General features: G+C 43.6%; 1 protein-coding gene across 3 annotated transcripts in view; it reads right to left on the bottom strand.

The window, feature by feature from the left end:
- The window catches only part of RAD54L2 (RAD54 like 2), a 144,224-nt gene extending 126,344 nt beyond the window's left edge, over positions 1 to 17,880 (bottom strand). Inside the window, exons 1-2 of one of the 3 annotated variants that reach the window (XM_028124503.2) lie at positions 17,713 to 17,864; positions 15,097 to 15,241 (exon numbers count right to left, since the gene is read on the bottom strand). The gene's annotated coding sequence lies outside the window, so the exon portion shown is untranslated. Of the gene's footprint in view, positions 1 to 15,096; positions 15,242 to 17,712 lie in introns of all 3 variants that reach the window. The other 2 variants (XM_028124505.2, XM_028124506.2) reach the window with 2 other exon arrangements.
- Positions 17,881 to 18,654: the final 774 nt, after the last annotated feature.

The following is an 18,654-nucleotide window of genomic DNA, read 5'->3' on the forward strand; positions in this document are numbered from 1 at the left end:
GCTTATTAATATTTAAATCCCCATTTAAAAAGTTACTAGATGAAAAATCCTCCCTATATAAAACACTCATGCAAGTACTTATATATGCACAGGAAACACACACACACACACACACACGAAAGAAATGCACCAGAAGTTTAACCGTTTTTATCTTTGGATGGTAGTTTTACCAAAAAAGTTTTCTTCTTTATTCTTTTGTTCTATAATAGATATGACTTTATAGATATGACTTTATAACTGTAAAATCAGGAAACAAACTGAGGGTTGCTGGAGTGGTGGGGAGTGGGAGGGATGGGATGGCTGGGTGAAGGACAGTGGGGAGGGTATGGGCTATGGTGAGTGCTGTGAATTGTGTAAGACTGATGAGTCACAGACCTGTACCCCTGAAACAAATAATACATTATATGTTAATAAAAAATAAAAATAAAAAGCAAAACAAACAAAATATATGTAACTGTAAAATCAACATTTCATCTTTTTACGTGTATTCTCTCTCTGTAAAGCCAAGCAATCAGCGAACAGATCCTCCCTGGTCTCATCCCCATCCTTAGGAGCATCGTATTTTTCAGGCTGTGACTGCCCCTATTCATGTCCACATCCAGTGACCACACTCTCATATTGCCAACAAAAATTCACTGGGTACCCACTACAGGGGCCTCATCTTAGCTAGGGCTCCCATGAAAGCCTAAAGCGAAAGATATCAATAAAGTCACCCTTGAAAAGCCTTTTCAACTGCCCACATAAATACACTATAGAGTTTCATGTATGTACTCCTGTAGATATGTACACTGAATTCCAAAAGGTTATAGTATTCAGAAATTAAACCCTCATGTGTTGTTGTTTTTTTTTAAGATTTTATTTACTTATTTGAGAGAGAGAGAGAATGCGAGACAGAAAGCATGAGAGGGAAGAGGGTCAGAGGGAGAAGCAGACTCCCTGCTGAGCAGGAAGCCTGATGCAGAACTCGATCCTGGGACTCCAGGATCATGACCTGAGCCGAAGGCAGTCGCTTAACCAACTGAGCCACCTAGGCGCCCATAAACCCTCATGTGTTTTGCTGCTTGGACCAGTCCAGTAATTTTAGGAAAATTCCAGCTTGCAGGCTCTCCTTATTCAGCCTCTTCCTTATCATTTCCAACAAATCTTTTTACATCAACAATTCTCTGTAGCTCCCCATTATTCTTATTCTCCCTCTTCTCCTTCTCCTTCCTTCTCCTTCTCTTCCTTCTCTTTCTCTTTTGGTAGAATACTTACCAAATCATCACCACACCACCAAAACAATTTCTCTTCTGCCAATGGTCAAGAATTCTTTAAATGTATAGATTTTGTCGTATTAACTGTAACAACACTGCCTGCATACACTGCCTGTGGGTACTCATTCACTGAGTAAAATGGTGAGTAGAAATTACCTCACTATTTAAGTCATTATTTCTTGCTCTTTTCTTTCCTTTTGCAAAGAAGAGCTCAATTTAAGGTAAAATGTTAGATGTAATTCCATTACATAATTAGAGTAGCTTTTTATTGGGAGTGCAAAAAAGGAATCAGTGTTGGTGGGCCTACTGTCAATCTAGTTAAGGACAGAGTTAAGATTATATTTATTAAGTGACTAATGAATGAGGGAGACCCCAAATGCACCAGAGTTCAGAGAAGGAAGCAATAGCATCTGAGGTTTAAATGCTGTTGGAAGGCTTTCTGGAGGAGGAAGACCTTGAAACAACCCTAAGCACAGCAGAATTAGACAAGTGAGGAAGGAAGGAAAGGACATTCTCTGTGCAGGAATCATAGCTTGGATCTGAGGAATGCTGAAAAGCTAGAAAGTGTCAGGTTTTCTGGAAAGGGAGATAAAACAATTCATCACTGAATACGGATTAAACGTCTACTATAGGGGTGCCTGGGTGGCTCAGTCGTTAAGTGTCTGCCTTGGGCTCAGGTCATGATCACAGGGTCCTGGGAGGGAGCCCCGCGCTGGGCTGCCTGCTTGGCGGGAAGCCTGCTTCTCCCTCTCCCACTCCTGTTTGTGTTCCCACTCTGTCTCTCTCAGTGTCAAATAAATAAACAAAATCTTAAAAGAAAAAAGGAAATACATCTACTATTGACCAGTACTGATAAGCACCGAAGAAGCATCCTGGTCACAGAGTGATGACTAGAGCCCTCCAGGGATCATCCCATCAATTGACACAGATATGTAATATACACTGTGAGCAATCTGGCAAGTACAACATATGACTAAGGTTCAAATGATGAATGGATTAACAAAATGTAGCACATCCACAGAATGGAATATTACTCAGCACTGAGAGGGAATGAAGTACTGACACATGCTACAACATGGATGAACCTTGAAAACATGATGCTAAGCGAAACAAGCCAGTCACCGAAGGCCACATACTGTCTGATTCCATTCATCTGATATGCCCAGAATAGGTAAATCCATAGAAACAAAAAGTAGATTAGTGGTTACCAGGAGATAGGGGGAAGGGAGTGATGACTTAATAAATATGGGTTTCTTTTTGTAGCAACGAAAAGCCCTGGAATTAGATAGTGGTAATGGTTGTATAACCTTGTGAATGTACTAAAAGCCTCTGAATTAAAGACTTAAAAATGGTGAAATTTATGATATGTGAATTATATTTCAGAAGACTGAAGAGGGGGGCGCCTGGATGGCTCAGTCAGTTAAGCATCTAACTCTTGGTTTCGTTCAGCTCAGGTGATGATCTCATGGTTGTGAGATCGAGTCACTCATCAGGCTCTGCACTGGGTGTGGAGCCTGCTTAAGATTCTCTCTCTCCCTCTCTTCCTCTGCCCCTTCCCCCCACTCTGTGTGCACGTACTCTATCCCTCTCTCAAAAAAAAAAAGAAAAAGGAAGGAAGGACGGACAGATGGACAAACTAAGGTTCTACAGGACAGAGAAGGAAATAATTTTACCTGGAAAGGCTAGGCAAGGCTTTCCAGAACTGACAACAGATTGAATGTTAAAGGACAGAGCCTGGGTGGCTCAGTCAGTTAAGTATCTGCCTTCGGCTTGGGTCATGATCTCAGGACCCTGGGACTGAGTCCCACGTCAGGCTCCTTGCGGGAGTCTGCTTCTCCCTCTGCCTGCCGCTCCTCCTGCTTGTACACGCGTGCTCTCTAACAAACAAACACACAAAAAAATAAATCTTAAAAAAAGAAAAAACTGGGGCACCTCGGTGGCTCAGTCGTTAAGCGTCTGCCTTCGGCTCAGGTTGTGATCCCAGAGTCCTGGGATCGAGCCTCACATCAGGCGCCCTGCTCCGCAGGGAAGCCTGCTTCTCCCGCTCCTACTCCTCCTGCTTGTGTTCCCTCCCTCGCTATGTCTTTCTCTGTCAAATAAGTAAGTAAAATATTAAAAAAAGAAAAGAAAAGAAAAGAAAAAACGGACAGAGCTTTAAGAAGAGAAGGATGAAGTCATTCATGGAAAGGGAATGACACATGCAGAAATTCAGTTCCATGGGACTACAGGTTGGGGAGTAAATGGGGAGACTGCAAGAGATGAGAAGTAGACAGGCCAGATCCTGATCCAACAGTGTCCTGAAGACCTTGCTAAGGAGTCCGAACTTTGTCCTATACAAGGATTGGCAAATATGTGGCACTTGGCAATACTTTCCTATCTCTATCTCTGGCAGACATAACCATTATACTATTGAGCCCTTCTCTGCCGAGCTCAGAAGTGGACTCAGTATCTATCTCCATGCAATCCTCCCCATAGTCTATATGCCCCCTAAAGAGAGCCACCGAAGGATAAGTGGCATCATCTAAATTCCCCAAAAGAATGCTCTGGGAACGCCTGGGTGGCTCAGTCAGCTAGGTATCCGACTCTTGATTTCAGCTCAGGTCATGATCTCAGGGTTGTGAGATCAAGCCCTGAGTCAGGCTCCATGTGGAGCCTGCCTAAGATTCTCTCTCCTCTCTGCCCTTATCCCCCCACCCTCTGCTTGCACACGTGTGCTCTCTCTCCCTAAAAAAATAAATAAGTAAAAAAGAAAAAAAACATTCTGGTGGCAGCGTGGAGGCAAGGAGATTAGGTAGGAAGCTGCTGTAACACTGGGCAAAAGGTGGTGAGACCCTGAACCATAGTAGGGGCAATGAGAAAGGAGAAAAGTGGAAACATTAGAGACTGAGGAGACAAAACCAGTAAGGCTTCAGTAGCCAACCGGAGCCCCAGGAGGGCAGCCTTGCTCACCACTATCTCCCCAGCATCCAACACAGTCCTTGGTATATAGGAAGGGCTCCATAATTAATGAAATTGTTAAATGTCTTATTGACATTCTCTCATAATATCTTCCCAATCATACCATGAGGAAAGTAATGTTATCCCCATTCCATGAAGAAGAAATCTAAGGTTTAGAGAGGTTAAGTGACCTGTCCCAATTATACCCAGCTAGAAAGTAGCAGCATTTGATATTAACTTAGACTTCTAACTCCAACCTCTTCTGTAGCCCAGGTTTCCAGCTTGAACAATGGTGTAGGTAATAGTGTTGTTAAATAGTAAAATGCCAGAAACAGCTGGAAAATGAATCGGGATCAGAGATACAGATTTGGGTGTTCCTACCATACTCAGGTAGCTGAAGCCCCAAATATGCAGGAAACTCAGGGAGTATGTGTAGAGGGGGAAGGGTAGTCAAGAACAGGCCAAATCACCAGGGAGTGGAGAATAGTAGTCTGCAGAGAAAGTTGGGAGAGGCAGAGGAAGAACCAGCCATGGGAGTATGCTATTCAGGAAAGACATCAGTAAGATGGGCATAATCAAGAGTCAAATGCTACAGAAATTTCACATATGGAGGGGTCACTGGAACCACAAAGACATTTAGAGAAGGAATTCTGAAAGGAGTTGAAGGCTGCCCGGTTTTTGTTTCCTAAACCTGGTATTTTTCAGGGCATCAGAATCTGATGAGCTTATTAAAAATACATAGCTCCCCAGTTCCCACCAATAGTGATCTTGTATAAGTGACTCAGTCTGGTTAAGCCTCTTGTTTTCTCATCTCTAAACTGCAAATAATAGCACTGATCTCACAGTGTTATTCTGAAGACTTTACACACTTTAAAGAAGTCCCACAGGTGCTTATGACACTATTTGAAAACTGGCTTTTAGAAATCCCAGCTACAGGGACCACAGAAGGATTTTTAAGTGGAGATAGATGGGTGAAAGACAATCCTTTCAGAACTGCAAAGATGAGAGAATGGAGGAAGGAAAATCAGCTGTCACAATCCAGGACTAGACCTGAAGGGCTTGGGTTAAGGGAAAGGCAAAGAAACCAGAAAGAATGTAGCAGGGGTAAGGCACTACCAAGGAAAACTCAACAGAATTTTCTGCATGGGAAGGAAAGGGAGGAATTAAATAGGACTCTGAGGCTTAAAGTCTGGATGACTGCAAGAGCAATGGCATCTCTTCACAAAAATCAGGAAGAACAGAAGAATAGCTGGTTTGGGAAGGAAAAAATAAATTCACACAAGGTATCTGATAAGGGATGAGTAAAAAATAAACATCAAAGAGCTAACTGGCAGTAAATGTGTTTTGGACAGGAAAGCAGTAAATCAATTAAGAATATGGTCTCTGAAAAAAATAAATAAAATATAAAAAAAGAATATGGGCTCTGAGATGAGATGGCCTGGGTCAGAGTCCCAGCATTGCCACTTTCTAACTAAAGGACACTGAAGAAGTTACTTAATTTCTCTAAACCTAGGTTTTATTTATAAAATGAGAATAATAAAGTGCATATCTAAGATTTTTTAAAGTGAAAAAATAATTAGTACATTGCCTGGCACATAGTAAGTTAGCTTTCAATAACTGTTGATTACCTTTAGCTACTCCATAATGACAACAGTGGTACCAGAGACACTTTGGAGAAGCTAAGTCATATTATCCAAGAGTCAGAAAAATCTCCCAACTCTGAGACAGGACAGGAAAGCAGAGGATTCTTTGAATTTTTGGAATCAAGGAATTAGTACCTAAATTAGTACCATTTATACCATTTCACAAGCTAGGCCTTCTTCATTCTTGACTGTAATTATCACATCCTTTGAACACCTGGGTTTAAAAACTTTTTTTTAAGATTTTACTTATTTATTTGACACACACTGAGAGAGAGAGCACAAGTAGGCAGAGCAGCAGGGAGGGAGAGAGGGAGAAGCAGGCTCTCCGCTGAGCAGGGAGCCGGATGTGGGGCTCAATCCCAGGACTCTGGGATCATGACCCGAGCCGAAGGCAGTCGCTTAACCAACTGAGCCACTCAGGCACCCTAAAAACATTTCTGTAAATGTTCTTACCTTGAAGCAAAGTCCACTTTAGTGGACTTTTAGTGTGCCCCATGTAGATAAAGCACTGTGCTAAGCACTTTATGTGGGAGTATATGAGATAATCTCACAACAATCCTATGAGACGGAATTATCATGATTATCCTCACTACCATTCAAGAGGAGAAAACAAGCTTATAAATTGCCCAGTTAAACAGCAGGTATCAGAGCCAGAATTAAAACTGAGGCTTAAAAAATTGAAAAAGTTCACTTATTCAATCAGTATTTATTGCAAAACTATCAGCACAATGAATTGTGATAGACACTGTATGATGCAAAATTACACACAATGTAAATGTGGTACCTGTATTAAAGGGGATTACAAACTAGAAGGTAAGAAAAAAAAGGAAAAAAAAACTTAGGCAAATATATGAAAACAGGCATTCTGTGAAATGTCACTGATATGCTGCCAGTCATGAGAGTCAAAAGAGGGAGGACTCACTTCCAATGTGGAGGAAGCTGTCACCTGAACTAAGCCTACAGAGATGGTCCTAATTTCAATGGCCAGAACACAGGTTCAGGGGAAACAACATGAACACGACCAAAGGACAAAATGTGAATACAGATGTAAAGCTGAAAGGGGCCAACAACGTGTTCCAGGAAGAGCCAGGAATCAAGATCACCTGAAGATCTAGCCATGAGGTAACCAGTCCTATGCTGAGGACAAAGGAGAGAGAAGAGCCAGAGTAAAGCCTGGATTTCCCAGAAGGGGCTAGGTGGGGGAAGCCAGAAACTTGTTTGGGGAGCAGAATGGTGGCTATGGTTCCATCTATGCTGATAACATTTCTAAAACCACTTTCTCACAGCTGGTAGGCCTCTAAAGCTGCCTAGGACTTCAGACTCTAATTCAGCCCTTCTGTCCTTCTGACCAAGACCAAGAGAGATGACTGAATTGCCCAAGCCATGAAGTGAGTGGCTGAGATGGAGTTGTAGCCCTGGTGTGCACTTTACACTCATCCCCCTGTTCAGACAGAAATGTCCAAAAGACAGGATGCAATGTAGGTTTGTTGCTTTGTAAAGAAACCACGGTCATAGAACTGAGTCACTTGGACACCCTGGAGCGGTGGGAGTGAAAGAGCTAGGTCTCTGAGGGGCAGGCTAACAGGGAACAGAAGAGGAAAACAACAAACCTGGGCTACACCCATATCCAGAGGGCCAAAAAAGGGCTTTTACAAAGGCACATCTGAGAGGTAGGCAGCGAATCAAGACAGTGTAGAATCCTAGAAGCCAAGGTCAGTGTTTCCTCTTCAGCTAAAACATACATGCTCAAAAAATAATCTGCTGAATGAATGAATGGATGAATAAAGACAGAGTGAGACAAAAAATGTTTGTGCCCCACGTAGGTAAAACACTTTATGTGGGAGTATATGAGATAATCTCACAACAATCCTATGAGACGGAATTATGATTATCCTCACTACCGTTCAAGAGGAGAAAACAAGCTTATAAATTGCCCAAGTTAAACAGCAGGTTATCAGAGGCAGAATTAAATATCAAGTCCTGGGGCACCTGGGTGGCTCCGTCGGTTAAGCGTCTGAGTTTGGTTCAGGTCATGATCCGGGAGCCCAGGGATGGAGCCCTAAGTTGGGCTCATCGCGTCGGGCTCAGTGGGGAGTCTGCTTCTCCCTCTTCCTCTGCCCCACCCCCCACTTGTGCTTTTTCTCTCTCTCTCTAGAAAATAAAATCTTTAAAAAATTTTTTAAAAATCAAGTCCTCGCTATTCAGGAAATACTGTTAATTTTTATTAGGGTGGAAAATGGCAAGGTAATGATATTTAAAAAATAGAATGTTCTTGGGGCACCTGGGTGGCTCAGTCGATTAAGTGTCTGCCTTCGGCTCAGGTCATGATCTTAGGGTCCTGGGTGGAGCCCTGCATCAGGCTCCCTGCTCAGCAGGGAGTCTGCTTCTCCCTCTCACTCTGCCCCTCCACCCTGCTCATGCGTGTGTGCTCTCTATCAAATAAATAAATTCTTTAAAAAAAATAGAATGTTATTAGTAAGAGACATACACTCAGTGCAATGTCTGAGATTTAGCTTTGAAATATGCCAACAACCCCCAAAAAGTGGGGAGGACAATTAAAAGAAAAAATTGGGGAAATGTTGATAATTGTCGAAATTGGGTGATGGGTACATGGGGTTCATATACTATACTCCCTGTTGTTGTATATGTTTGAAATTTTCCATAATAAAAAGTCCACTCATGTGTGGCTTCCCTCCCTGCAAAGATGGTGGGGAGTAGGGAGTTGGTCAAACCAAGGGAGAACAAACATCAAGAAAAAAAACCTGCTGTTCCGGCAATAAGGAATTCACCTCAGAGACAGTGTGCAGAAGAAATGTAAGACCAGAAGCCAGACCGCAAAGCATTAAGAGACACAGATAAAACAGGTGGTAAGGAAATGGCAGTAAAATTGCATTTTAGATAAACAGGGATAGGAAGGAGAAGGCTGGGGTGGCATGAGAGGCCCAGAGCTAAGTAAAGTTACCATGGTTCTACCTTGCATATAGATAAAAACCAAAAGGGGGGAGGAGGTCAGGAAGATGCTATAAAGGAGACACTGACTAAGTAATTAATCAATTAATACATATAAAATAAACACATGAAAAGATGCTCATCCTCCTGAATAAGAAAATGTTATCTAGGCTTCAAAAAAATTAGTTCAAAATTAGGCTTCAAATTGGTAAAGATTAAAAATATTTGCTAATGTTCAGTGCTAAAGGAGAACTACACAATCTTTTCAGTTATTTGGTATTATCTAGAAAAATTTTAAACACGCATATCCTTTGACACAGAAAATCCACTTGTAGGGTTTTATCCTAAGAAGTGTACAAAGTACAGAAAGATGTATACAATGTATACAAAGTCTACAAAGACACACATACACGAGGGTGCTCCTTAGCTGCAAAGACAGGAACTAATGTCTGTCACCAGGGGACTAGAAAAACTGATACAAATATACACTGTAATACTATGTAACTATTAATTTTTTTATTTTTTATTATTTTTTAAAGATTTTATTTATTTATTTGAGAGAGAGAGAATGAGAGATAGCACGAGAGGGAAGAGGGTCAGAGGGAGAAGCAGACTCCCCACTCAGTAGGGAGCCCGATGTGGGACTTGATCCCTGGACTCCAGGATCATGACCTGAAACAAAGGCAGTCGCTCAACCAACTGAGCCACCCAGGCGCCCCTATGTAACTATTAAAATACGTTATAGATCTGGGTATTAAACATGGGAAAATGCCCAAGATAAAAGCATTAAATGAAAAAGTTACAGAAGAGTAGATATATTGTACTCCCACTTCTGTAAAAAGGAATTACTTTAGGGGCGCCTGGGTGGCTCAGTCGTTGGGCGTCTGCCTTCGGCTCGGGTCATGATCCCGGGGTCCTGGGTTCGAGCCCCATATCGGGCTCCCTGCTTGGTGGGAGGCCTGCTTCTCCCTCTCTCCCTCTCTGAGCTTGTGTTCCCTCTCTCGCTGTGTCTCTCTCTGTCGAATAAATAAAGTCTTAAAAAAAAAAAAAGGAATTACTTTATCTCTTTTTCTCACACATACACATGCACCCATACACACGTTAGCATACCCAGTAGAAAAAAATGTGGATAAATATAGAACGAATTCTTCTTTTTTTAAAGATTTATTTATTTGAAAGAAAGAGAGTGCACCTGCACACCCGCTCAGGGGACAGGCAAAGGGAGAGGAAGAGGGGGTCTCAAGCAGACTCTGCGCCCCACACAGGGCTCTATCTTACCACCCCAAGATCAACACCGCAGCCGAAATAGACTGAAATCTTAATGGTGATTAACACTGGGACATGGATTATGGGTTCCTTTCCTTATTTAAAAATGCCTGAATTTTACTGTGCTCATATATTACTGGTAAAATCATGGGGAAAAAAGTTAAAAAGTCAAGGACTTTCCAAAAGCAAGAGATTCTGAACATGAAAGTGTCATGATAGAGGGGCACCTGGGCGGCGCAGTCAGTTAAGCCTCTGACTCTTGGTTTCAATTCAGCTCAGGTCGTGATCTCGGGGTCATGTGATCAGCACAGTCTTCCCGGGATCCTCTCTCCCTCTCCCTCTGCTCCTCCCGCTCATTCTCTCTCTCTCTCTCCCCCAAATAAATAAATAAATCTTAAAAAAAAAAAAAGAAAAAGAAAGTGTCATGATAGAAAGGTAAGGGGAGGGGCACCTCGGTGGCTCAGTCATTAAGTGTCTGCCTTTGGCTCAGGTCATGATCCCAGGGTCCTGGGATCAAGCCCCACATCGGAGTCCCTGCTCCGCGGGAAGCCTGCTTCTCCCTCTCCTACTCCCCCTGCTTGTGTTCCCTCTCTTGCCGTGTCTCTCTCTGTCAAATAAATAAATAAAATCTTTTAAAAAAAGAAAGGTAAGGGGAAAAAATAGGGAGCAGGAGCCTTAAAGTGAGGTCATGGTCAAGAATGAGGAAGATAGAGGGCAGGTCTAGGGCCTACAGAAAAAATGAACTTTGGGGCACCTGGCCGGCTCAGCTGCTGGAGCTGCAACTCTTGATCTCGGGGTTATGGGTTTGACGTTGGGTCAAACGTTGGGTACAGGGATTACTTTAAAAAAATAAAAAAAAGAAAAAATGAGCCTTGGGAAACATGCAAGCAGTTGGTGAAAGAAATGGGACCCTGAGAAGGCAGCACAGGAGCACGATGAGGAGCAGACAGAGCTCAACTCAAGTGAGGCAGTGGCAACTGCTGTCAATAAGACGTCTGATTTTCCTGACTCCCCAGAAACACTGAGCAGCCTAGGGTTAGCAAAAGAAGCCAGAAGAGAAAGTTTAGGGATGGCAACTGGCAGAGCAGACAAAGTCAGGCAGGTAAATGGTTCTCAGACCCAGGGAAGGCAGCACTGAAACTGTGGGCCATGGCAAACCGGCATCCAAGCTAAGATGGAGGTGGGTGAAACAGTGGGGAAGAGAAAGGTGGAGAGATGGTGTAGGGGAGATAGTGGAACTAGAAAGCACAATGAAGGCAAAGAACCTGAGCTCAAGTTAGAATCACCCCTAAAGAATTCTTTCCCAAACTTTTTTTTGTCCAATTTCTACACATCATCACATCAGGAGGAAGATCACTACTAGGTTCTGGGTTTTTGCAAATATTGCGAAAACCACCTGGTTCTGGGTTTTTCTCCTGAGCACTAAGTGATCTGTTAGGAGGGTGGGGCTCCCTCTAGGTTCCTCCCCCATCCAGCCCTTCAGAATTTCTGGGCTACTGTTAACAGAGCAGATGTTCTACTCCCTGTGTGGAACTGCCTTCTTTGTGTGTACCTTTTACTGGCCTGAAGCCTGGAATAAAGAGTAACTATCCCCCCAAACTGAAGACCTAACAGAATCCTATGAGGACATAAAAGGGGTCCTAAACTTAGGATCAGAAAACCTGGCATCAAGTCCCAGCTTTTCTTCTTACTGGCTTTGTGCACTTGAAAGCAAGCCACTTCACCTCTTTGTGTTTGCTTCCTCATCTGTAAAATGGAGCTACTTGCATCACAGGGCTGTTGGGAGGGTAAAGTAAAGGACATGCATACGAAAGTGTTTTATGAACTATAATATGATAGGTGTGCAAAGTATACTTAATCTAAAGCAAACATTTTAGCGTTGGTGGTATAATGGTTAGCATAGCTGCCTTCCATAAAGCAAACGTTTTCATGTCTGCCTATGTACAACTTTCATCAATAGTGTTATAAGACCATAAGTGGGCGCTAGTATCGCCAATGTATCTATGCTGGCTGAAATGATCCTTGTTCGTATTGCTTCTAACCTGCATTAAAACAATTTCCTTCTCAAAAACTCAACATTGCTCACAAAATATCTTCAACTTCACAGTTGCTTGCCATATTTAATGTCTTATACTTTGTTTCAGTTTTCCTTATCTCATATCAATTTTTATCTTTAATCTAACTACAGTTACTTTTCATGTTTTCCTTTTCTGCAGTCTGCTATGTTTGTCACCTGCATGAAAGAACTGCATTATGTAGGTATTAATAAGGTTCCTCACACCTGGCCTTCAGTGGGATTCCTATGTGGTCTGATCAACCATGAGAATTAAATAAAAGTAATTTAGATAGTACACTCTCAGGTTACTTTACCACGAAGAACCAAGAGGGTGACTTAATGGATCGGCACAATTCCTTAATTTCTAGGTTAGTAATTCAGAACACACAGCCTCCTAACAAAGAATTAATTCATCAGTTTCAGTGTTAGTACAGTATTGGGCTGAGCAAAGAACTAGTACAGATAATTCCATAGTCACTGAGTTCAAATTCCTGAATAAAATTTGGGCAAATAATCTTGTATCCTGAAAACAGTGATATTGAGCTCAACTCCCAAAGGTCCATCACCAGTAAGTCACAACACCTGGTGTTAAATCCATTACCCACTCCCAGGCTGGCCACTGGTTGTCTGGAGACCTGGTGACCCAAACTGACTAGTCATTCTTCTTCACACATGAGGACAAAGTGCTCATAGCAGTAAATGGCCAAAGGAAGACCTAGATAATACCAATGAAAAACTTATATTTCTTCCAAAGCAAACTTTTGCAAGACCCACAGAAAGCAAGTAATAGCCCCCCAGCCTGAAACCATGAACATACGGAATTAAGCAACACATTGTCAAGCAAAATACTGCTTTTAGCAACCTGGAAGTACAAAGACAGAAGCACTGTTTCAGCGAGCACCAGATGCAGCCATAAAATCAGAACTCTCATCACACCACCAACTCCACAAGGAACGACTTTCTGTCCCTTCATATCAGAGATCATTCATTTGTTCATTCAACAAACATTTACTAAGTAGCTACTCTGTGCCAGAGATGGTCAGGTATTAGGATATAAGGATAAACAAGACAAGGTTCTGCTCTCAAGTAGGTCACAACCTAGCATGGAAAACACACAAATATATCAAAAGTTAAGAGTACAGTGAAATTATAAAAGATGCTTGGACAGACTGCAATGGCCACACAAAAGAGAGGCATTCAGCTTAATCTACAAAGAATCAAAGAATCGTTTAAGAGATGGTGGTGTCTTAATTCCTGGTAAATGCAAGCCTAGGAGACAGAAAATCACTAGAATGGGGAGGAAAATTAGCAGGAGGAATAGCCTGAGCATGCTGAGACCCTCAAGGAGTTCACTATAACTAGAGCCTCAAGTGTCAGAGGAATTGTGGCAGAGGAGGGACTAGAAAGGCAGACACAGAAGAGGCTGGGTCATAAAGGTCCTTGTGAGATGTTGAAACAGAGATATACCAGGATCTAGATGTTCACTGTATTTTAAGGTCAAAAGAATATTATTTACTTTTTTTTTTAAAGATTTTTTATTTATTTGAGAGAGAGAATGAGATACAGCATGAGAGGGGGGAGGGTCAGAGGGAGAAGCAGACTCCCCGCTGAGCAGGGAGCCTGATGCGGGACTTGATCCTGGGACTCCAGAATCATGACCTGAGCTGAAGGCAGTCGCTTAACCCACTGAGCCACCCAGGCACCCCAGGGCCAGTTATTTCTAATCACTTCTTCCTGGCTCATACTTATTTTTCTCTTGACTTTTTTTCCTCTCACAGGGAAAAAATAAAACTGAACAATTCTGTAACAAAGGCTGTGAACCTTCTGTTCATCAAAAACATTTCTGAACAGAGTGCTATATTCTATCAAAATAGCCCAAATTAGAGAAAGATGACAAATCTCTCCAGCATCTGCAGTCTTCCTAGCAAAAAGACAAAACCAGGTCTCTGATAAGACTAAAGCTAGAGAAACATCCTGACCATGGCCTGCACAGAACATCATGCTGCCTGGCATACTCTAGCACTCTATCAATGGGAATGCTTACGGTTCTCAAAACAAGGACATGCCAAACAGTTACCTCCTGGCTTCTCCATAGAAAATGCCAGGAAAAAACCTATCAGTGCCAGAAACGACCTTGGACTTTATAGTGTGGACTCCTGCCCACCAGTACTAGATAAAGACTACCTCGACAATTCTCTCACCTATCCAGAGTGCAAACAGGTGGAGAGAGCAGGCTGCCTTCCTCACCAAAGAAACTGAGCCCCTCTCATCCATGCACAGCACCCAGCTATATTCCTACTACTACTACTACTGAGTAGTGCCCCCATTACTACTTCTAACTACACTAACAACTACTAACAGCAACATACTACTACTAATAGCAAGCACTGACCACCCACAAAACACTACGCCTCATCTCCAGTCCTCAATACAATCTGCAGAGAAGGTTATATTGACCCCATTTTACAGATGAAAAAAATAAAATAAAAAACAAGGCTCAGAGAGGTTAACAGCTTGCCCACATCAAAAAGCAAACAAGAGAGAGGTGGGGTGACTCGAAAGTCATGCCCTTCCTATTGTACTCGGCATCTCAGAATTTTCCTAAAGAAAGCAAAAACCCTAAGCCGCCTTCTTTTCAAGAGTTTCTGAAGTCGATCCATTTGACTAAGAGGTAGTCAAATACATTTCTTTCAGCAATCACTTTGTTTTCAAAACAACATATGTAAACTAGCTTTTATTTTCTTTGATCAAGTGAATATTTTAGATAGAAAATGAGAGGTATTTCAAAGAATTTATTGTGTGAGTGCCTTGATTTTAAATTTCTTCATATATTTTTGGCCAAAATACAAACACAGAGAGCAAAAGACAGAATTTCATTCTACTAGATCAGAATGGAGATTAACAATTAAAAAAATTTTTCAAATATAATTTACATTATATTTTATGCAGTGAATATCAAGAGGCAAGCAATTTCAAATAGACTGAGCCTTACCTCAATCTTATTCCTCCTGTTCTAGGGGACAGCACTCCGAGTGATCAGCAGACACTCCCAGCCTACATACAGTGAACCAGACAAAGGGGGTAAGCAACGCCTTCATGCTCCCAAACCACAGTGGAAAGGAAAGTGTGACGGCTTCCTGGGGAACCCAAGCACATATACAGTATTTATAAATCACTGTTCATCCAGACACACAGAAACAAACTGTTACCTGTGGTTTGTCTACAGAAATACTTAAAGTTAACAGGTGTATTTAAATGAAATGATGCAAAAACAATCCCATACTAATGTGACCACAGTATAGTTAACCTTTTTCACAGAAATATATGAAGATAATCAATTGTCACTAGTCAAAATTAATACTGTATAAAAACTTTATTCAACAGCTTTACTGATTAAAAGCTTGATATACCTGAATCACTTCTTCCTTCACAGACCTATAGCCACTTCTGAATTAAGAACTACTATTAAAAAGTCAAAAATAGGGCACCTGGGTGGCTCAGTCGGTTAAGCGACTGCCTTCAGCTCAGGTCATGATCCTGGAGTCCCGGGATCGAGTCCCGCATCGGACTCCCTGCTCAGCGGGGAGTCTGCTTCTCCCTCTTACCTTCTTCCCTCTCATGCTCTCTCTCTACCATTCTCTATCTCTCTCTCTCAATAAATAAATAAAAATCTTAAAAAAAAAAGTCAAAAATATCACCACTGTGGAAATGCCCAACACAGTATCTGGCATAATTCAACAGATATTGGTTTATGGAAGAATTAATGATTTAAAATAGAAAAATTTAAAAGAAAGAGAAAGAATTGAAGGGAAATATGTGATTTTTTATAGATTAAGGGGGGAAAAAAAAACCAAACCCCATAACTAAAGCACAATTATAGTCAGAATTACCTCACATTTCACCTGAAAATTTATAGTAGACTCCAGTACATCTTAACACTCTAAATAAACTCAGAAGGTACAATGATTCTGATACTTTTTTTTTTTTATCTAGAGTTCGATACCTCATCCACAGACAACACACCAACTTTTGTCTGAGTGCTACATACAGGGCTCTGGTGCACAGCTGCAGGCCTCAGAGTTGGGAGTTTGCACACTGCCTTTGAATAAAACAGACAAGAGACAGTGTACAGACCAAATTCGTTGAAGGTGGATAACACTTCTAGTGAAGATAATGTCCTGTGAGGGCTCAAATGGCAGTCACTAAGATTTAACAGATTCAACATAATGACTTCATGGCAGTAGCAGAAAATGAAGTTTCATGGATTTGGGGATATGAAGAACATTTAACAACATAAACTGTTAGGGTCTTCACATCCCCCACTAGAGTTGCACACATTCAAGAATGACACACAAGTTAGTGAAAACAGGTTCTTAATTTAGATTTATAAGAATTGGACTGAAACCCCCTAGAATTTACATATATTACAGTGTCTAAATTTGTCTAGCATTACAAACAATAGCCACAGTGCTGAAAAGAAATTATGAGTCACAACCCAAAAACAGGAGGAAAAAAAAATGAAGAGAAGAAAGCTTTGGATCCAAATACAAACAAATTCTTTGCTTAAAATATTGTCAATGACAGCTACCATTCTGATTCGGAGTGAGAAGGAATGATTTCACACTATCTTCTACTCAGGAACAAACTCCTTCAGCCCCCAAAAGCCCTTTCCCAGCCCCGTCCACCTTGGTGCCCAGGCACTAATATAGTCAGCCACATCCACTAGCAAGCGCAGGAATTCTAACAGATCTGAGTCACCCACTCCCCCGCAGGAAGAGGTCATTCTCTATTGGGAAGCCCACTCTGCAAAGTTCTCTTGTTCATCCCCCAGGCTGCTACCACCATGGCCCACATAAAGCAGCCTACCAAACTCGGCAGCCTACCAACACTCCTCTACACTCCCTAAATCACAACTCCGGCCTCACCCTAACGCCAAGGTAGCCAACACTACCCACCGTGGCACTCTTGTGACACTCAGTTTCCTGCCCCAGAACCCCTCAACGCCAGGATGCATCTGGGCTCCGGAGAATCCAGCTCTTTGCTCAATTTCCCTGTGCCCAGCTGAGCTTCTGCCTTTCCAGGAACTAATCACTGGTTACCCCAGAGAAGCTAAACTCTTAGTGCCTCTTCTCCCCAGCCAGATCCCAATCCGCCAAGTTCACAGATCTCAGGAGGCGGGGGGTTGGGAGAAGACACATAAGCGATGCGCCTTAGGGACCAGGCACACTGAGGCCCCTAGGATTCCAAACGTAAGCCCCCCCCCCCACACCCACCCCACTATGGTCACCCTTCAGGGCGTCCGCATCAAGCGTCAAGAGCGCACACCACTGGAGTTAAGTCTCCGTGCCCCTATGACTCCCTTTCCTGGCTACCAAGATAACAAAATATAAGCCACCAAGGCCCAGGGTCGAGGCCAAGACCCCCTCCAAGGCTCTGGCCACTGGAGTTTCCCAGTGGGGATCCATGCCCCAAGGCCCGGACCGCTGGGACCGGCTTGCTGCCCCAGGCCGCTGAGCGCCATGGATCCGGGCCGCGTCCCCACTCGGCCCCCATTGTTGCGGGTCCCGGCGGCCCGAGCCGGGAGCCGGGGGCCGGCACCGGCACTCACCTCCGGCGCCGCGGCTCCCGGCCGCGCGGGGCCGGACAGGGACAAGTGGCTGCGCGTCCCGCTTCTCCTGCCTCGGCGGCGTCTGTGGCGGCGGGGGCGGGGGTGGCGGCTGAGGCGGGAAGCGGCCGGCCAGGCCCGGGCGCCGCGGGCTGGCTCTGGCCGAGCGTCGGTCTTCTCCGGCGGCGGCGCTCGCAGGCTCCGCTCGCGGTCCGCGCCAGAATGCGTCCCCCTCCCGGCCCGCGCGCCCGGCCGCCCGGACGGGAACACGCGCCGCCGACAGTAAAGTTCCGCTGAGAGCCGCCCGGAGGCCCTTCTTCCCCAGCGCCGGGTGGACCATGATTCGTTCCTGAATAGAGCCATCTATGCTACAGATGACGGTTTCAGGAGTGAATGCGGCACGAAAATCCCAGGCCTGAATCCACCTGGGAACGGTTCCGGGGTGGGTCTGGCAGAATGGGTTTGCATCCCGCCAGCCACCAGAGAGGCATACTGGCTACTAAGGACTTCAGGGCTTCAATTTGAACCTGGGTTCCTCCTCATTCCTCACTTAGGGGAAGCTTGTTAGGATTGAATGAGATGATGCAAGTGCCTGGCACGGAGATATGGGGTTCAACATTGGGGCCCGATCATTGGTGATTCTGTCAATGATGATTGCTGCTATTACTACCATCTCATACAGAGGTTGTGCACAGCGCTCAAGGACCCTTGAAATTGATGCGCATCATGTAACTCTCGGTTTTCCCCCCTCCACCCCCACCTCCTGTCCCCTTTCCTGTTGACTGAAGCGGGGTCAAGAAAGGGCTTTCTTAATCACTGACACGGGGAGGTGGGAGTTGGGAATTGCTGCCAGGCGGACTCAAGAGTGTATTGTGCCAGCTTTCTGCACTACAGCCGGGTTCCCCCACACACACTTTCTTCCTCCTCCTCCTCCCCCACCTCCTC

The sequence above is a fragment of the Eumetopias jubatus genome, unplaced genomic scaffold, assembly GCF_037043125.1.
Source record: "Eumetopias jubatus isolate StellerSeaLion01/CBP00866 unplaced genomic scaffold, mEumJub1_p1.0 scaffold_1, whole genome shotgun sequence".
In the NCBI taxonomy this organism is placed as follows: Eukaryota; Metazoa; Chordata; class Mammalia; order Carnivora; family Otariidae; genus Eumetopias; species Eumetopias jubatus.